The 20,685-nt window shown below is 41.4% G+C and overlaps 1 protein-coding gene and 1 long non-coding RNA gene across 6 annotated transcripts in view; both read right to left on the bottom strand.

The window, feature by feature from the left end:
* LOC309532073 overlaps nt 1–20,685 on the bottom strand; it is a 346,799-nt gene that overhangs the window by 291,503 nt on the left and 34,611 nt on the right. The gene's annotated exons all lie outside the window — the stretch shown is intronic.
* ST6GAL1 (ST6 beta-galactoside alpha-2,6-sialyltransferase 1) overlaps nt 1–20,685 on the bottom strand; it is a 106,113-nt gene that overhangs the window by 40,568 nt on the left and 44,860 nt on the right. The window contains exon 1 of one of the 5 annotated variants that reach the window (XM_082221870.1): nt 5,741–6,128. The exons of the other annotated variants lie outside the window; for them this stretch is intronic. The gene's annotated coding sequence lies outside the window, so the exon portion shown is untranslated. Of the gene's footprint in view, nt 1–5,740; nt 6,129–20,685 lie in introns of those variants that run through there. 5 annotated transcript variants of the gene reach the window in all.

Here is a 20,685-nt window from a genome sequence, read left to right on the forward strand (position 1 = left end):
AGTCAGAATAAACACTCTTGTATTTTTTCCATGCAGGAAACTAGATTTGTTTTGTTGCCCTTGGCTCTTTTAGAGAATCTGACAGACCTTTTAAACTGTGTTCCATTACCACCTGCATAATCAGATAGAAATGAAATAAAAATCAGTTATGCTGCTCAATAGAACTGCTGAACGTTCTTCGTGTCCGGCCTTCCTTCACGGAACTGAACAGATTCACTGAAGTGAATAAGACTCTCCAATGGCAAGGTAACAGCACAATTAGCAGTCAGCTTTGCAATCCACAGAAAAAACACTGACATGAAATTGAAAGCTAACAGTAGTCCTCTTTGTACATTTCTTAGAAGAAGTATTTCTTTTCTTGTCCTGTCTTTAAAAGCAGAACTTCAATGAAGTGCATAAACATCTCTGAAATAAGAATTTCTATTTCCCCCACTTTTCATACCTTAGATTCTGAATATTTCCCGATTGGTCCAAGAGGTGGCAATTCCATTTTGGAACTATCCACTTAGAATCATAGAATCATAGAGTTGGAAGAGACCACAAGGGCCATCGAGTCCAACCCCCTGCCAAGCAGGAAACACCATCAGAGCACTCCTGACATATGGTTGTCAAGCCTCTGCTTAAAGACCTCCAAAGTAGGAGACTCCACCACATTCCTTGGCAGCAAAATCCACTGTCGAACAGCTCTTACTGTCAGGAAGTTCTTCCTAATGTTTAGGTGGAATCTTCTTTCTTGTAGTTTGGATCCATTGCTCCGTGTCCGCTTCTCTGGAGCAGCAGAAAACAACCTTTCTCCCTCCTCTATATGACATCCTTTTATATATTTGAACATGGCTATCATATCACCCCTTAACCTCCTCTTCTCCAGGCTAAACATGCCCAGCTCCCTTAGCCGTTCCTCATAAGGCATCGTTTCCAGGCCTTTGACCATTTTGGTTGCCCTCCTCTGGACACTTGCCGTTGTATAGAGTGACAAAACGACGGGCTGACATGGTGGGCTTTTTGCTTCCATGGGTTCCTTTAAAAATGTAGCATTTTATCAAGCCTTTGTTCCTTCCTTTTCCTTCGGACATCCTGTACCCATTTTTAGGGTGACAGAGAGGCAGGAAGTGAAACTGCCTATTTTTGCTCCTTCCTTATTAGCCACAGAAATGCTTCAACAGCTTTCAGTGCAACTTGGTTTAAAGCAGGCATGGCCAAACCTGGCCCTCCAAAAGTTTTGGGACTACAATTCCCATCATCCCAAGCTAACAGGACCAGTGGTCAGGGATTATGGGAACTGTAGTCCCAAAACAGCTGGAGGGCCAAGTTTTGCCATGCTTGGAAAGGAATGGCACAAGTAAGGAATCTGAGCACTTGTGCTCAACCAAATGCTGGAGCTGCACTCCTTTTACTACCTGTGTTTTCTTGAACTTGCAACAGGCATACTCTTATATACACAAATGCAGGATGAAAGTGAGGAATTTAAGACAAACCTCTCTCCCAGCGATGAGGGTTCTGTTTTCAAGCTACTGGCACTTTAAATTTCAACTGAGTTAGGGAAACAACTTTTTTCTCTCCCTTGCTGCATATTGAGTGGTCATCAAAAAGTTGAGCACTGTGACAGGATGCAGATCTTCTCTTTGCTCCAGGAATAATAAATATTTAGTTCTTTCAATTCAGCTGGAAATCTCTCACTGACTCGCACACCATTCCCAACACATCTCTGTTTCAGCAGAGAAGTCCTGCGCTGCTTTTTGTGCGATATTCCAATTTACCTACAAAATAAGTTTCCCAAGGTCTCAGTGTTGTTTATTTATTGTAAGTGAGTTGAAGTTCTTGTGGTTCATTTTAAGAAATGCGAAAAGAGGAACAAGTTTTATTTTTCTCTGGTTCAACGCTCCTTGCAGTGAAAGACACCTTACAAACCCAAGTGACAGTTACTAAGGGATGCTGATACAGAGATCAGCATCTGTAGCATCAACAATTTCAAGAAAAGCAGAGTCAGATGGAAATTTTATATCCACTACCCACATCAACCAATAGCAGAATGAAAGCAAAATATTACCTCCAGTGTTTCAGGAGGACTATATCTAAGCCTTCTTTGTTCTCTGAGCTGTCTCCTCATACTTCCTCTGCTACAGCATAAATATAAAATAAGCTAACTTCCACAACAGTAACAGTGTTAGTTACTGTGATATTCTGTGGGCTGACATACTGGCAGGTGTAAATGTGTGGCTGAGTGAAGATGACATTGCCTTGTGAAAGGGGAAAGAATACGACCAGATGGACCTTGAATCCCCCCCCCCTTTATGTGTCACCTCTCATTTTGCATATTTCTTTTTTTAGGACTAGAATGAGCCTACCAGACCTATCTCAATCTGGTTTCAGGCCTGGTTTTGGCACAGAAACTATTTAGATGAGCCCAATGAACGATGCTGAGAAAAGGGACAAGGGATAAGCAACCTTGCTTATTCTCCTTGAGTGGGTGAAATCTGCTGCCTTCTTGGTGCCCGTTTTTGCTTTAGAGTATTATTGTTAATAATAATTTATTTATACCTCGCCCATCTGGCTGGGTTTCCCCAGCCACTCTCCCAACAGAATGAATGATAATAATAATAATGATAATAAAGTGATAAAAGCATATTGGTATTTAATGAATGATGCTTTGCAGGGTTAAAAAAAAGAGAAAAATGGTGTAAAAAGTATAAAGATAGAGGTAATCTATATCAGACACAACAACTTAGAAAGAGTAAAAATTCCGAGGTCTTAGAACAAAGGAAGGAAGTCAATATGTGTATATGTATGTAATGACTAGATTAGAATGATGATATTGTTTTATTTGTAGATATGTGTTTTTGTTTTGTTTTGTTCTTTGTGTTCTTTTTTTCTCTTGTGTTTTGTTTTTGTTTTGTTTTTTTCTTGTTTGTACTGTTTTATTTTGGGTTCAATGTTTGTTAATTTTTGTTGTAATTTTGCATTGAAATAAAATAAATAAATAAATAAACACCAGACATTAAAAACTTCTCTAACTTCCAAAATATATGGGGATCCGATATGGACCTGTAGACTTATGGAAGGCAACAGAAGGAAGGATGGGGCTAGCACTCTCACCCAACCCAGGTGTGATGAGGTACCCATTTAAATAACACCTGGATAGGCCTAGAGCAGGGTTTTTCAGGCTGAGGATCACATTTCCACCTGGGTGATCTTCCAAGGCTCTACATCCCAGTGGTAGGCAGGACCAGGGGCAAAAATGGGCAGAGCAACAAGTGTACATTTTACCTTTGTACAATAGACTAGTTTCTACATTCACTCACAAAGAATCATAAAACTGGGTTGGAAAGGGATCCCAAGGTCATCTATTCCAACCCCCTGCAAGGCAGGGATCTCAACTGAAGCATCCATGACAGATGGCCACCCAACCTCCAGACGGAGACCATTCAACTGTTAGACAGCTCTTATTGTCAGAAAGCTCTTCCTGCTGTTTAGTCTCCTTTCTTGTAATTTGAAGAGCTATTGGTTTGAGTCCTGCCCTTTTTCTGGAGAGAATGAGCTGCAGGACTAAGGGCGCCTACCTGGAAAAAAAACTTTCAAAATATGGTGCTGGGAGATTACAGCACAACATCAAGACATCTATGTTACGGCGTCCCCTCATATTTTCCTTCTGACTCCAGTGCTGTTTGTCATCGACATTAAGCTGCTGAGTCATGTCATCCAGAGGGTTTGAGTCAGGTGAGGTGCCTTTTGTATTTTATCATCGACACCCCGCTCGGTTTCTCCTTTTCATGAGATTCGGGTGAGGCAGTAAAAGTGCTGAATCCCATAGCTCGCCCACCCACCGCCCAATCAATCTGTTATGTTTCCTAACCCAGTATCATGATGGTATGTTTCATTCAGTGCGTCTTCCCACACACCTCAGATATGGAGTAAACCAGAATAGGATACAGATGGAGAAGGCTCCTCTTTCTCCTGCCCACACTCCCTAGCTCAGAGAAGGCTGGATTGACATAGAAGAGCAGAACAGATTGACTCCACTATGCCTCACTTCCATGGCAGTGGCTTGAAAAAGTACAGGAATTTCCAAATGCCAGAAAGCTACTTGGGTAACTCTAAGCATCTCAAGGAGAATTTAGATGAATGCCTTCTTTGACCACCTTCATTTAATGAACAAGAAGCTTGATGCATAATATTTTATAAAGACTGGGTATACAACATAGGATTTCTGTAAGAAATGAGGGTGGAGGCCAGAAGGAAATATCAATCGGTGTGCAGTAATAATACATCTTGCACTGCAAAGTGTTTTTGGTACAGATTAGATTCCCAAGCTAAGTTGAGAATGCAACTGCCTAGACTTCACCAGAATGATATTTTTATGCTTTTGTGAGTCACTGATTCTCCAGAGCCTGTGCAATTGGCCTTTTCCATTTTCTCTCAATGGTGTGATAAATGCCAAGTGTGTCACAGATCGCCAGAGATATCACTGACACGAACCAACAGATGCCCATAATATTTGCAATGCCACATCCTGCACAGCACTCCAAACAGTACTAGAAGTGGGCAAGAGGGAAATAATATGTTTCCACTGATTAAAAATAATAATACTGCATCTTCCAGTGTCACTGAAATCTAATTTTCCCACAACAGACTTGCTTGGCCTGGGGGGTGGGCAATAAATTTCAATCTTCTGTCACAACCGAGAAACAACAGTACACAATAAAGCAATTGTCTAGAAAAGCTTGAGATACTAAACTAAAGCCTTTCTAAAAGAACAGCACCTAAATCTTAAGTCATAGTTGCTCAAGTCCAAAGGGCAAGCCTTGCTGGAGTGTGTGTCTTACAAAGTGGCTGTAAAAACAGGGTAGCTGTTTATACTTGAGAGAGGATTCTGGCACTGGGCATCTATTTCTAGCTTCTTCTCCATTCCCTCTTCCTCGCTACACATCCCTCCAAAGCAGTCCCAACATAATAACTGAGAATACAACCATTCTTCCACATGCTGAGGTCATTCAGGCAGACGGCTCACTGACTGGAATGTTGCTATAGCGCTGGAGCCCTAAAGCTGTTAACTCCCTGGTGATGAAGGGGGTAGAGGCATAACACATGCCGGACTGGGAAATCCAGACAGAAAAGGATTAGTATCACATGAAGGGGATCTCCTGCATGGAGCTCTCTAACTCACCCCCCCCCCACACACACACCACAGTCCTCAAATGAAAAGACATTTGTGATATAGAAGGATCAAGAAGAGACAGACACCTTTGCAGCTTGGTTTGGAGAGAAATTAATGCACCACAATAGTGGGCCAGGAGTCAGGGTTTTTAGGACTCTAGCAGAAGAAATCTAGCCAACCCAACACTCTCTTTTATAACTTCCAAAAGGTACATAAAAGTATTCAAGAAAGCATTTCCATATACAGTGGTAACTCGGTTTTCAAGCGTAATCCGTTCCGGAAGACCCAGTTCTGAAACCGAAAACTCAACAGCCGACAGCTAAGTCTCAGGATCTTGCACTCAGTGGAAGCCACAGGGCATGTTCGACTTCCGAGGTGTGTTCGAAAACCAAAGCATTTACTCCCGGCTTTATAGCGTTCGTAAACCGAAATGTTCATCAACAGAGACGCTCAAAAACCGAGGTACCACTGTATGCTTTTCCTAGTGATGTTGCTGAAACAGCCATTAGATTGCTACCAAGTTGCTTTTTCTCTAGTATTCATTAACACTGGTACTTCTTGAACCTCAGGGTTCCTTCTGATACTCACCTTACTTAGCCACTCCAGTCTGTGTCCTTGCTGGGAAACATCAATCACACTGGAAGATCCAGGACCAATAAGTGGAGCACCTCAGGACTTTGTTGCCCTCATACACACTGAAGCAAGGAGCTGCACTGTGCGCTCCCAACCCTCCTGGTCGAAAACTTCTAGAACGTTCAGTCCACCGGCTTAATTTCCCCAAACCATACCCACCTGCCCACACCTGCTGCCAAACGGGGCCAGTGGAAACCCACTCAAAGTGCTCACGGTGATTCTGTCAGCACCAATCAGCAGCAACAAGAAGCCTACAGCCATCAGCTGTGCTACAGAATTTCCCACTGGACATTTCCTAACGCAGCTGTAAGTGGGGCTTCCCTGCAAATATCCCTTCACTTCACCAGCCTGAATCACAGCCAGCAGTGAAAAAGGATCTTCTTCTGTAGGTGTGGCTTCAATCCTGCCTGCAAAGGATTTTGTTTTGCCAAAATGATTCGGGTGGGGTGAGGGAAGTCAGAATCCGGCTGAAGACTTCTCTTAAGATCAGAGAGGCATGGAATTGCACATACATTGCCGTGCTTCCTACATGACAACAGATAGTTTCAAAGAACAATCTATGACGTGGTGAGTAAATACTACTTTAACCTACATTGTGGACACTCTTAAATGGTGGCATGTGTGGAGTTTTCTATTCTCTTTTTTTTCCTCCACTCCCACCCTCTTTTTGGGGAGACAGAGCAGCCCACCCTATTTACCTTTATAAATAAACATTTTGACTTAACATTTTACTTATGGGGAACTAATTGTTTGTTCCCGTACTATAAACGCCAAGCCAGCACAATTCTCCTGAACGCAATATTCAAACCCTGCTGTCAGGTTAATTATAGCTAAACAGAAAACCATTAAGCTATTACTAGTGCAGCCACATCCAATCCAAAAGAGCCGTAAGCCAAAAGCAGCTGTAGTTTCTTTCTGGCAGCTCCCCACCCCCCAGTGTTAGGAACTGAGATATGGAAGCTAGGAGCTAAATGGACCTTAAACCTAGGTTATGGGTGCAACAACAGAATGTCTAGGTGCACTTTTTTTATAACAATGGTACAAAGCTGAAAATGAATGAACTGCAGCTAAAATATTATGTTCATTTTTCACATGGGCTGGTCCTTCCCCTGCCCACCCTCCTAATATTCTTAAGAGGGTCTCTTACCCAGTATTCAGACAGTAGCTGGAAGAGGGGAGGCAGAAAAAGGTCTTCCTTTCCTTCCACTCTGCAGTTTTAATCTGAAATCTTAGGCACAGTACTTCGCCCAGAGCTCAGAAACCGCTTGCGCTAATGAAATTCCCTGTCACAAAATGCACCTAGAACAATGCCCCCCACCCCTTTTCTTTTGTTCATGGCCTGCTATGCCTGGGCATTACCTAAGGATCTGTTAACATCAAAACAAAAGGAATTTGAAACTGAGCATCTTGAACCCTGCTAGAAAGCCCACAGAACCAACTGGCAAAAACTACCGTAACTTAAAATTTGCTTCCTTGATCGTTTTTCTTCCATGCACAAGGAAGTGCTGCACAAATGGGCAAACCACAGATATTGAGGTAAGTGATGCTCATTGCAACACCATCCTCAAATCACAACCAAAAACTATGGAAGCCTCAGCAGGGGACCTTTGTGGTTTTCCTTCTTTGAACTGTGGAAACCTGCACTGCCCACTGGGCCTGAACTCCAAATACAGACAAGATCTTTCTGTTAATACCACTACACATGGAATCTGTCCCATGCTTAAAGTAATGTAGACCAGGTATCTTCAGCTTTTTCCAACCCAAAGACCCACTTTTAACCCAGGCATGCATTTGGGGACCCATGTCTCAATATCTTGCCATATCTTGTTCTTCTTCTTCTTCTTTGGTGATCACTCATAGCCGAGTAAGACTGTCTTCCATAGCACATTTTTAACAGTGTGTCCGTAAGTGACTGTGGAGGCCAATTCTGGATCCACATGTCCTTCCACAGTGGGGACATTGGTTTCCGGGCAGGAGTTGATCATGGTGTGGATTTGCCAAGCATGCCTTCCTCTTAGCACATTTCTCCTTTGTGTCATGAGCTCAAGTGTCTTCAAAGCCCATGACACCTTTGGTGAAGGCTGTTCTCCAATTGGAGCGCTCGCAGGCAAGTATTTCCCAATTGTTGGTGTTTTTACCTTGAGACAGTATTTAAACCTCTTTTGTTGACCACCAGCATTACGCTTTCCATTTTTAAGTTCGAAATAGAGTAGTTGCTTTGGAAGACGATCATCAGGCATCTGCACAACATGACCAGTCCAACGAAGTTGATGTTGAAGAATCATTGCTTCAACACTGGTGATCTTTGCTTCTTCCAGTACACTGGTATTAATTCGCCTGTCTTCCCAAGTGATGTGTAAAAATTTTCGGAGACACCGTTGATGGAATCTTTCGAAGAGTTGGAGATGGCGTTTATAAGTGGTCCATGTTTCACAAGCCATATAGTGTTCACTGAGATCCACCTTACATCAGGCCGTGATCCACTAGTGGTTCCCTACCACTAGTGGGTCCCATCCCACCAGTTGAAGACCAGTAATAGACACTGAACACCCACCCAATCAATCAATCAATCAATCAATCAATCAATCAATCTATACCGCCATATCATGTTATATTATGACATCATCATGTACAATGTTAAGACATAAAACACCAATTTAAAAAATAAAAATACAAGTAACTGGCTAATCAGAAATAAAATTTTAAAAGGTCAGCAAAGTCTTGTCAGAAAAAAAAGGTCTTCAAGAGATGGCTAAAAGTCAAAAGTGAGAGTGCCTGCTGAATGTCTTGTGGAGCACTGTTCCACAGCATAGGGCTGGAGACACTAAATGTATGACTTTTAGTTGAGGCCTCTTTAACACAGGGGACAACTAATAGGTTACAGTTTCACCAACTAAATGAGATTTTTAAGACAGATAAGAACAAAGGTTTTAGTCGTGAGATATCAAGATTTCAAAAAGATTTGTTAGAAAATAATGCTAAATTATTGTTGAAAATATAGTTTGCTCTTAGAATGGCACACAAAAGATGAACAGGTCAAGTTGGTAATGATACACTGGGCAAAATATTTGGGACATAATATCCAGATGGCAGATTGAGAAAGGTTATGGAAAACAGACGTGAAATTTACAGGATGTTATACACTGAAAGAAAACTATATGAAAATGACTCCTACTAAGTTGACAAAAATGTATAGGACAAGTACAAATATCTGCTGGAAAAGTAAAGAAAAAGAAGGTACCTTCTATCATATGTGGTGGACTTGTAAGGTAATAAAAGCTTTCTGGGAGATGATATATAATGAAATGGGGGGGGATGTTTAAAATAACCTTTGTTTAGAAACCAGAAGCCTTTTTATTAGGAATTACAGGTACTAATATTCCAAAGGAGCAGAAAATACTTTTCATGTATGGAACAACAGCCGCCCGGATGTTACTAGTCCAAAGCTGGAAAGAAGACAAAGTCCCTACCAGAGAGGAATGGCAAACCAAGCTGATGGACTATGCCGAGATGGCAAAACGTACTTGAAAACTCAGAAACCAAGAGGCCAAAAACTTCATAAAAGAAATTTATAAGTTATTTAGGAGACCCCTGTAAGCAGCTGGAAACATTAGCAGGATTTTGATTTCATTTCTGGTGTTACAATTATCATAGACAATATGGATTGATATAAAAGAAAGTAGAGTGTGGAAGAATATGCAGTTCTAAATGTTTAAAATGGGACCCCATGGAGTCAAAAAACAACAACACCTCTTCCATATTATCTGGGATATATGGGCACAGGAGATCCTTATCGTATCCTGGGCCCAAGAACCTTAAACGCTTACCAAATTAACTATCATGATTTGGGGGGGGGGGGTTAAAGTCCCTTGCTCCTTTATTGAGATTTTATAATACAATCAAACAAACCAACAATGACAGATTGCACAATACAAATCAGACATCAATGATATTTTAAAAAGAAAAACATATAGCAAGAAACATGTCCCCACGAAGTAAAGAAACAGACAAAACAACAGGACATACTAGCATACCATGCAATAAAATCCACATTTGAAAATTAGTTGTATTGACAAAAGCATACTAGAGGCAATATGCTGAGAATTAAGACACCAGACCTCTCCCAAAAGAACTGTGATTAAAATAGCTGTGTATAGTAGCATCTATGTTAGCTGAAACCAGGAAATTGCAACAAAGAACTCTCAGTAATCAATACCAGTTCCCAGGATTCCTACCTAAGAGTGCGAATTAACTCTTAATGAGAGTAGTCTAAGAGGCATACGTCTTTATGACCCATGGTCTAAAGTGGAGGCAAAATGAAAAGTTCTACTAAGAAAAGAAGAATCATTTACTAACTTGGTGCAGTCCTTTTATCATTGTTTACAAACTGATGCAATTATAACATAGAAAGATTTAAAGTGAACAACTTGTTCACTAGATAAACGATCTCTCTCTCTCTCTTTAGAAATTATTGGTTTCTCTATTGCATGCCTTTCATCTCTGTTCACCAACTTTTAAATAGAAAGATCATTTTATTGCTTTTCATCACACTGTACATTAGCTACCACCATTTCATATCTGAATGTTCCTTCGTAAATCTATGGTGCACTAATGGAGTCTTCGCCTACTTGTTACCCTCCAGAAGTTTTGAATGACGACTCTCACCAGTCCCAGTCAGCATGGTCAATGGTCAAGGATGATGGGACTTGTAGTCCCAAGTACATGAAAAGCAGCAAGTTGGGAAAAGTTGAGCTAAGGCTTTGGATGTGGTTGGTCACCCAGACTCAAAAAATGATATTGTGGAACTAGAAAAGGTACAGGATAACGAAGACCAATGGGGTTGGGGAAGTTTCCCTATAAAGTATGGGTAGGCAAACTAAGGCCCGGGGGCCGGATTCAGCCCAATCGCCTTCTAAATCCGGCCCACGGACAGTTCAGGAATCACGTGTTTTTACATGAGTAGAATGTGTCCTTTTATTTAAAATGCATCTCTGGGTTATTTGTGGGCATAAGAATTTGTTCTCCCCGCCACCAAAAAAAATATAGTCCGGCCCCCCACAAGGTCTGAGGGACAGTGGACCAGCCCCCTGCGGAAAAAGTTTGCTGACCCCTGCTATAAAGCAAATCTTAAGAGGTTAGGTAAGAAGCTGCCTTATACAGAGTCAAACCATTGGTCCATCTAGTTTAGTGTTGTCTACACTGACTTGCAGAGGCTCTCTAGGGTTTCAGATGGACTCTTCTTGCAGTCCTGCCTATAGATGCCATGACCTGAGCTTGGGATCATCCAGCGAATCTGATGAGCAGTATTATTTACAAAACACACAAGTAATTAAAGGGATTCATTACTACAAGATAGACTGATGGCCCTCGGCTTAGCCGGCTTTTAGATGACTAGACACGCTCATGGAAGTCACGTCGGTTAAGGGTTATTAGCCAAAACAACTGAAAATGAAGCTTTTGTGCTCGGAGACAATTCTGCTCTGATTATCAGATGCTCAGAACAAATAACTGGGGCTGGGTGTTTCCATCAGGCCCTGCTTATGAAGCTACCAGGGCCATCTGGCTTGCAGCCAGTGCTGGAAATGGAGAACATCTAAGGAATGAAACAAGCTCCTTAGGTTATAGATTCCCTTTCCATGGAGGCTTCCAAGACAAGAATCAACAGGCACCCACTGGCATGGTTTAGGCATAGAATACTGGTGCCTGAGGAGACAGAGTTGATCCCAGAGGTTGCCAGGACACCCGCTAGCTCTGTGATTCTACTGAGCAAGAATCAACATTTCAACAACATCTTCAGAATAAGCAAGAGCCTTGAAAATGTCTCATGAATGAAAAAGACACCCCCAATTGCTCAGTCTGTTATAACTTGCATGCTACTTGCACAGTTTACATGATCATGGCAGTTCATGAATCTGTGAGTGTGAAGAAGCACTTCAGGTGATATGACAAGAAGTACCAGGCAGAATGTTTTGTCTTATTTACTTATAAAATCATTTGAGCACTGCATTATTGGTTTTTAAAAGCTTTTTTCTTAATTCTGATGTTGCCGTTTATAATTGAGAGACACTTTTGGACTCTGGGTACAATCCAAAACCACTAAAATCAACTGGTGTCCAGTGTTAGTTCTACTCAGAGTAAACCTATTGAAAATCACGGGCACAACTAGCTTGGTAGATTAATTTCAGTGGGTCTAGCCTTAATCTAGTTCAGTTGGTTATAACCCATGATAGATGATAGGGCTGTCTGAATTTTCATCACATGAACCATGCACATTTGACTCTGCGCCGTGTGATGTCTTATTTTCAGATGAAAATTTCTAGCATGCCAGGAAGCACGACAAGTGGCTCTCACCAGCTGAGTCACCAGACAGAATGAGCAAGGGCATATGCTAAGGGTACAACTGTACACAGACAGACAACCCTCACCACAGCTATACCTAATGCAGCCGTATCATCTTCTACAACCCAATTTGTATAAAAAGAGCTTAGTTGATCTAACACTTTCTAAAACAACTTGCATATGACAACTGCAGCCTTGAGCCATGAATCTTTATTGCAACCACTCATTTCAGGAGCATTAGTTGTGATGTACAAAAGATACACAAATGAGAATACAAACAAGTACCAGCTTTCAAGTGAATGGGTTTATGAAAGTCAGAACAACTTTCTCCAAAACTAAATGAAGTTAGTCGTATTTTGGATACACAATGAATTCAACAATATCTTACATCCGGTCCGTATTACATGAAAGAGGCAACAGTTTGTGGATTGTAGGCCTGCCTCAAACCCTACTACAAGGAAGTTCATGAAAGGATATGTGTTGAAATTTCCCTTTTATCAAGTGTCTGTCTCAGAGGAATGAAGAACAGATTGTTGATTGCTTTTAACAGTAGCTTGAAAGGAACCCAGATAATGTAGTATAATAAAATGTGAAATTTTATCATGGCTACCTGGAACTCTGGCTCCAGTAAAATTGTATTGTTGCTACCATCACTTTTGTTGTTGCTGCTATTGATTTGAAGGCAAAATGTAATGCCACCTACTTAGAGACTGTCAGGCTTCCAGTCCCAGTAATCATGTTGGTTCCATGCTATGATCTGCGAAAGGGTGTGACGAGGCAAGCAGTTTAGAGCTGCTCTGTCTGTCAAGGGAACTTACTATTTCAGTACTTAATTTCTTTTCACTTTCCTTTTACACTTCAGTGAAAAGAAGCATTTGTGTCATGTTTCATCAGGCTTTCATTTTGTTCTTGTTAACGAATTATCCTGCTTTTACAAATGGAAGAGAAACAAGCCCAAATCTTATAGGTTGGTTTCGATCGAAAGAGACCCAATGTCTCTGGCCCCAGACAATTCCTTGCTGTTCAAAAATAGGTCTATTTGCGCAGAGTGGAGGGGGGGCAGGAGAGGTCTGTAAAGCCCCATCATTGGACTTACTGGTGAGTAATTTATAGTTGCTTGCCACAGCAGATTGAAAACTTGTATTCAGTACATAGTTCATTTTAAATCTAATTTAAGCTCCTTTTCCACTTACACTGGAACCAGGAATGAGGCTATTCTCCTGTTTATCTTGCATAAGGGAGATCAGGGTTGATACCGTGTGCTGGGACTTTTCAATTAAGCCCTTTGACAAGGCAGTTTAGTCGAAGATTCAGAAGCGAAAGAGGGGGAAGGGGGGGAAATAAGAAGTTTTGTCGTGATACAAAAGAGGATGCCCTTTTATGGATTTGCAACTGATCCAACAATAAACGTCCAGTTACCAACTGCCAGTTGTCACACTAGAACAAAATTCCCAAGTGTCACTCTTGAAATTCTGGAAGCCAAGAGAGGGCCTTGGAAGAAGAAGAAAACAAAGATCAACACAGGTGTCCTCTGAGAACCCCGCCTGAGATCACTATGGGCTTGCTGCAAAAATATAACAGCCTCACAAACATATGAGAACACATTTCCGCTGCACACACCTGCCTAAGAAAACCTCTGTTAATCATTTGTGGCAGATTTTTATGAATTTGTATAGAGAGAGAGAAATCTAACATAGATCGTTCTTACTTGCCCCGGGTAGTCAAGCCAGTGGCAACTTTACAAACCACCAAAGCTTTCCATTGTTTGCATTTCCTTATCCCAAGAAGAAATGACTGAAACAAGACCCGCTAATTATGTGTTCTTTTTTGCTTTCAACCATCTCAGACGGATTCCTAGTATTGTGTAAATATAAAGCAAGCACCACCATCTCTTGCCCAATTTCCAGAGAAATGAAGTGAGGTAAGAGGTTGTTATCAGACAACATAGTCTCTGATAACTTTGTTTTAAATAAAGGCACTTCTGAAGAACATGAAGAGATGGAAATTTCTTATTGACCTACTCTGTTTGAAGAAGTTCTGTTTCTCTGTAAATAATTACAATCTGGTTATTGATGTCTGTGGCAATGTTTCTATTACCAAGCCACATATTAAGCTTTTGCTCATAAAAAACCCTGTATTTTGTTTTAAAATACAGCTATAATTATTTGAATTATAGCTCGTAAGTGGAGCCCTCCCTGTGGAAAGCCCTCTCATCAGATGTCAAGGAGATAAACAACTATACAACATTCAGAAAACATCTGCAGGCAGCCTTGTATCAGGAAGTTTTTAACGTTTGATGTTTTATTATGTTTTTATATATGTTGGAGGGACGCGGGTGGTGCTGTGGGTTAAACCACAGAGCCTAGGACTTGCCGACCAGAAGGTCGGCGGTTCGAATCCCCACAATGGGGTGAGCTCCCGTTGCTCAGTTCCTGCTCCTGCCAATCTAGCAGTTCGAAAGCACGTCAAAGTGCAAGTAGATAAATAAGTACCGCTCCAGTGGGAAGGTAAACGGCATTTCCGTGTGCTGCTCTGGTTCGCCAGAAGCGGCTTAGTCATGCTGGCCACATGACCCGGAAGCTGTATGCCGGCTCCCTCAGCCAATAAACCCCAGAGTCAGTCACGACTGGACCTAATGGTCAGGAGTCCCTTTACCTTTAATATATATGTTGGAAGCCACCAAGAGTGGCTGAGCCAACCCAACAACAACAACTCATATTTTCTTGGGGGGGGGGGAAACAAGCAAGTACAAAGAACCTAGACGACAAAGATCATTACCTCAAGAAAAAGAGAAAACTTCCAGGAGATCTGGGACTGAAATAAGCAAGGCTAAATTGATATAGGATGGGCAAAACGTGTGTTTGTGAGGAATATTCATTAAGCGATGCTGTGAGAACACCCCCCCCCCGAGAAGTTACTGAAGGTGGGCATACAATGTAAGTGGCACTTTCCACTACAAATTACAGTAGGGTTGTTTTAACTACATAAACAGCTGAGTCTGGACACTGGAAATAGAATGATAGTCAGAGAATGAACCAAATTTTTAACATTGTATGTAAATATGTATACTGTTGAATGTACAGCTAAGTGGTAGAGCATCTCTGCATGTGGAAGGCCTCAGGTTCATTCTCTGGCATGACATCATAGAACTGTAGGGTTCAAGGGTCATCTAGTCCAACCCCTACAATGCAGAAATCTCAGCTAAAGCATCCATGACAGACAGCCATCCAAACCCTGCTTAAAAACCCCCAATGAAGGAGAGTCTACAACCTCCCAAGAGAGTCTGTTCCACTGCTGAACTGCTCTTACTGTCAAGAAAGTTCTTCCTGATGTTTGGTTGAAATCTCCTTTTTTGTAACTTGAAGCCATTGGTTTGTGTCCTATGCTCCAGAGCAGGAGAAAACATGTTTGCTCCATCTTCCATGGGACAGCCATTTAGATATTTGAAGTCTCCTCCTTTCCAGGCACAACCTACCCAGCCCCTTCAACTGTTCTTCATAAGGCTTGGTTTAAAGACCCTTGATTATCTTGGCTTCCCTCCTCTGCACACTTCCAGCTTGTCAACATCCTTCTTAAATTGTGCCTCCCAGCACTACCCATTTCCAGGTCGAACTTGGATTGTCCCATCTGAAGCCCTGGAGAAGAGCTGCCAGTCAGTTTAGACAATATCAGACTAGCTCAGACACCCCCATCCTTTGGCCCTCCAGATGTTTTGGACTACAATTCCCACCATCCCTGACCACTGGCCCTGTTAGCTAGGGATCATGGGAGTTGTAGGTCAAAACATCTGGAGGGCCGCAAGTTGGGGATGCCTGGACTAGATCAACCAATGGGTCTGACTCTGTATAACAGGGGTCGGCAATGTGCGACCCATGGACCAGATGCATCCCACGAAGACCATTTTACTGGCCTACAAGCCCCCCCCCCCGAACCAAGCTGCCAGCTCGGCAAGTCCCCCATGCGCTGCGCTAAACCGGCACAGCACGGCGCAGGGACTTGCCGAGCAGCGCCGGAAATTGCGTCTACGCATGCACAGATACCGAAAATTGTGTCTGTTCATGTCCAGATGCTGAAAATTGCTTCTGCGCAGGTGTGATTTTCAGCATCTGGGCATGTGCAGAAGTAATTTCCAGCACCGCACTGTGCCAGTCCGGCCCACAGACGATCTCCATGGGAGTGATCAGGCCCATGGCTGGTAAACCTTGCCCACCCCTGCTGTATAAGGTAGCTTATTATATTCCTAAACAATGTGACCCTGTGCACACCTCAAAATTTGGTGTGGTAGGGTGGGGGGGAAGCAGCAGATCTGGTGTAGAATTTATTGTGCTTGCCTAAGATTGGGAGCACCAGGTTCAAATCCCTATTCAGCTGCAGGCCTCACTGGATGACTTTGGGCCATTGGAACACTTACCTTTTGGGGCTGCTGAGAATAAAATAGAGAACACGCACAATGATTCAAGCCCATTAAGAGGAAAGGCAGTGTATAAACCTTATGAATAATAAGAAACACATATAGCATCTCTACAAGAACCATATTTTTTAAAAGATTCCCTATTTAAAATGAATTAAAGCTGAAGATCTTGCTCCATTAACTAACCCTTAAAAGCGGTATATATATATATATATATATATATATATATATATATATATATATGTATCCAGTTTTCTCAGAGGGGTAATTTATGTAGAAAACATCTGCCCTGCCCCTTCCAACGCATTTGCATCACTCGCAGCGGCTGATGTTGATTCAAAACTAAACAATCCTATAAAATCAGTAAAGCAGCATAAAAACAGGGAAAGGTTGGGCAGATTTAAAGATCCTAAAAGGAGGATCTGCCATATAAAATCTATCCACCTGACAAAAGAAATGCTTGCTAGAACAGGAAAGTTCAAACATCTTTTAAAAATAGGAAGAGATGGGGCTAAATGGATCTCACAGAGCAAGGTGTTTCACAAACCTTTCTGTGTTCCTCGGATGAAGGGAAGTATATAAACTTAATAAAACAAATAATTAAACAAAGAAACCAACCAACAAACAAACTAGTTCAGTCATTGAGAAGACTCTCAATGCCTGGGGTTTTTTTGTCCCTAACAACTGTGATTCCATAATCACAAAGTTCTTTATTAGATTTCATAGGCTTAAAGAGAGACAGATGATAGAGATAGATAGAGAAGCCTGAAACAACTTAATAAAACTTGGCATAACAAGGTAAAAAAACCTTGAAGGCAGCTCTTAAGCAGTACTGAAGTCATCACCAGTACTACTAAAAGGTAAAGGGACCCCTAACCATTAGGTCCAGTCGTGACTGACTCTGGGGTTGCGGCGCTCATCTCACTTTACTGGCTGAGGGAGCCGGCGTACAGCTTCCGGGTCATGTGGCCAGCATGACTAAGCCACTTCTGGCGAACCAGAGCAGCGCACGGAAATGCCGTTTACCTTCCCGCCGGGGCGGTACTTATTTATCTACTTACACTTTGAGGTGCTTTCGAATTGCTAGGTTGGCAGGAGCAGGGACCGAGCAACGGGAGCTCACCCCATTGCGGGGATTCGAACCACCGACCTTCCGATTGGCAATTCCTAGGCTCTGTGGTTTAAGCCACAGCACCACCTGTGTCCCTACCAGTACTACTACCATGGGCACTGATGGAGAATATGCACCAGTACTACTATCGTTACTTAATTGATGCATATTCTCCATCAGTGCCCATGGTACGTTAAATAATATTTCTCTGCCCCAAAGAGCATGCCAAGAACAACGGCACAGATTAAAAGGAAATAATGGTGACAAGGAAATGAATGTGCAGAAATTCATTTGCACGTACTTAAGGGGTTTTCCTGCAACATGAGATTCTAGCGTATCCCACACAGTAGTACTACAAATTCCTTTGCTATTTAACATTTTTTTGGCTCTTAGAACTGAAACTAGTTGTGAGCGTTTTCTTGTGAGAGGGGTTATCATGAAGATCACACATGTAACATTAGGCTGAAAACCCTGTCATTACTGAAACTCTGTCTTTTTCATTTACTGTACGGATTATAAGATCAAACACTCCAAAAGTAATCAAAGGTTTTCTTCATTTAGTTGTACTTAAAGATGTCTTCTGCCCCATGTCTTGAATGTTGTTTAAAGCCTTCAAGGAAATAATTTGGTTCCTACCATCAGTACAGACCTTTCCTAAAAAATAAATTTTAAAAGAATCTTAGGTAAAACCCAGCCAAAATTAAGCAAACATAATTAAACAATTTCTCTCTGAAATTGCTTGGACTGAAAAATGCTTAACTTTGGCAGGATCAGGCCCACTGTTTATTTTGTGTGTCTAAGCATGTAACAGTCCCTTTTTTTTAAAAGAAAACCTTTCCCCATCATATTTGGGGAATGTATCCCAATAATTCCTCTTCCCAAAACAAGGCAAAGCCAGACAAAAGGGCAAATGACCAATGTTTGTAAAATAATAATAATAATAATAATAATAATAATAATAATAATCCAATCTGCATATTAATAAATAATAATAATAAATTTTATTTATATCCCGCCCTCCCCAGCCGAAGCTGGGCTCACGGCGGCTAACAACAATCAAAATAGTTCAACATTCTAAAACATTCATTATAAAATTAATTAAATCAAATTAAAATCAAATTAATGGCAACCATCAAGCAAAATTTTGTGCAGATTGCCAGAGGAGGGGGTCAGGCTGCGCCCTGACAAAAAGCCTGGTGGAACAGCTCTATTGAAAAACAGCCTCTCAGAAAAAATAAAACTGCTCCGGTAAAAAATCATCAGCCGCCCAAGCACAACAAGAGTCAATTGGGCACATTTCCCAAATAAGATTATTTAGAAAACCTTTCCCAGGGAATCAGAACTAATCAGAATATCTTTGGAAAAAAGCTTAATGGTTGAAATGGATCTATAATATGCTGGTTTGCAGTATTATTGTCCTATTTATATTGTGTTCATTATCTCTTTTTATGAATTGTTTGGTGTATATTTTCGTATTTGTGGATCTTTTTGCTGATGTGCTTGATACATAGGGATACTTGTTACCTATTGCACTGTATCCATGGGAAATAATTAAAGAAGCAGATAGGAGAATTTCATGCAAGAATGGGGAACCTGTGATGGTCCATTTGTGTTAGGACTACAAGTCCTAATCACCGGGCCATGCTAGCTGGGGCTGAGGTGGGTCCAACAGCATATTTGTGCACAGAAGAGAGCTCTCAAACACTTGGTTTATGGAGAACCAGCCACGCAAAGAATGGTGGTGACATTGTCTCCTACATGCAAAGCCCTACATGCACAGCTCTGCTAGAATACAGGCAGTATCACCTAGCTGTTCAGAAGAGGTGGCAAGAACATCCCAACTCCACTCCTGGTTGAACAGGTGATTAGCATACCTGCAGCTTTCAAACAGGACTCAGCAACTGCAAGAATACACAGTACTATGGTGGATGTCCTGTCATGTATCAGGTGACAGACACCAGACCTGAAATGAACTACAGTGGTACCTTGGTTTTCGAACAGCTTAATTTACGAACAAATTGGAATTAGAACACTGCAAAACCAGAAGTAGGTGTTCCGGTTTTCGAACCTTTTTTCAGAAGCCGAATGTGCTCCGTTTTGAGTCCCAGTGTTTCCTGTTGCGCTGCTAATTTTCATCCCACCCCCACTGTAATTCAAGCCATCCATTTCCGATTGCAGTGATCTGAGGTGATATTTGGAGCTTATATTTGGTCTTTTGTTTTTGCTATTTATTTTGCGTTGTTGTTTTTTTGATGCTTTTTCAGTTAATTTGTTTTTGTGATTGTGTGGATCCCAGTTCAGCTACTGATTGATTGATTGATTGATTGATTGTGTGACCACGGAAATGGATAAAAGCTCCCCATCCAAACAATGACTATCATCAGTGCAGGTAAGGAAAAAATAGTAATTTTAATTTTTATCATCTAAAATACTGTTTTATTTATTTTATAGTACTGTACATTGTTTATTGCTTTTTTATGGATCAATGGTCTCGTAAGATAGTAAAATTCATGTTAAATTCCTGTTTTAGGGGTTGTTTTTAAAAGTCTGGAATGGATTAATCTGTTTTGCATTACTTTCCATGGGAAAGTGTGCCTTGGTTTTGGAACACTTTGGTTTTGGAACAGATTTCCGGAACGGATTAAGTTTGAGACCCAAGGTACCGCTGTATTTGCTTCTTCACCTGGGGAAAGAAATGGAATTGTGGAAAAAGGAATGTCAAACTGAGAGAGGAAGGGAGAAGCAAACTTCAAATTTTAAAAACAGTCCACTGAAGTGGAGAAAAATTGAAGTGGGGTTTATGAACACATGTTTAGAGGTTTAATTGGGTGTTCTGTGTGCTTCCTTTTGCTCATAGGGAGAAGGCAAAATAGAAACCTAAATAGTAACAATTCAACTGAATCAATTTGCAAGCTCCTAATGTAACATCCCATTACAATGTTGTAATTAGTACCACAGTTAATCAAGTAGGCAAAGCGAACATGGATCTTCATTTAAGCAAACAAATGCTAGGCTTTTCAAAGTCTGCACTTTTCCCGT

Source organism: Podarcis vaucheri (genome assembly GCF_965113315.1).
Source record: "Podarcis vaucheri genome assembly, chromosome: 5".
Lineage (NCBI taxonomy): Eukaryota > Metazoa > Chordata > Lepidosauria > Squamata > Lacertidae > Podarcis > Podarcis vaucheri.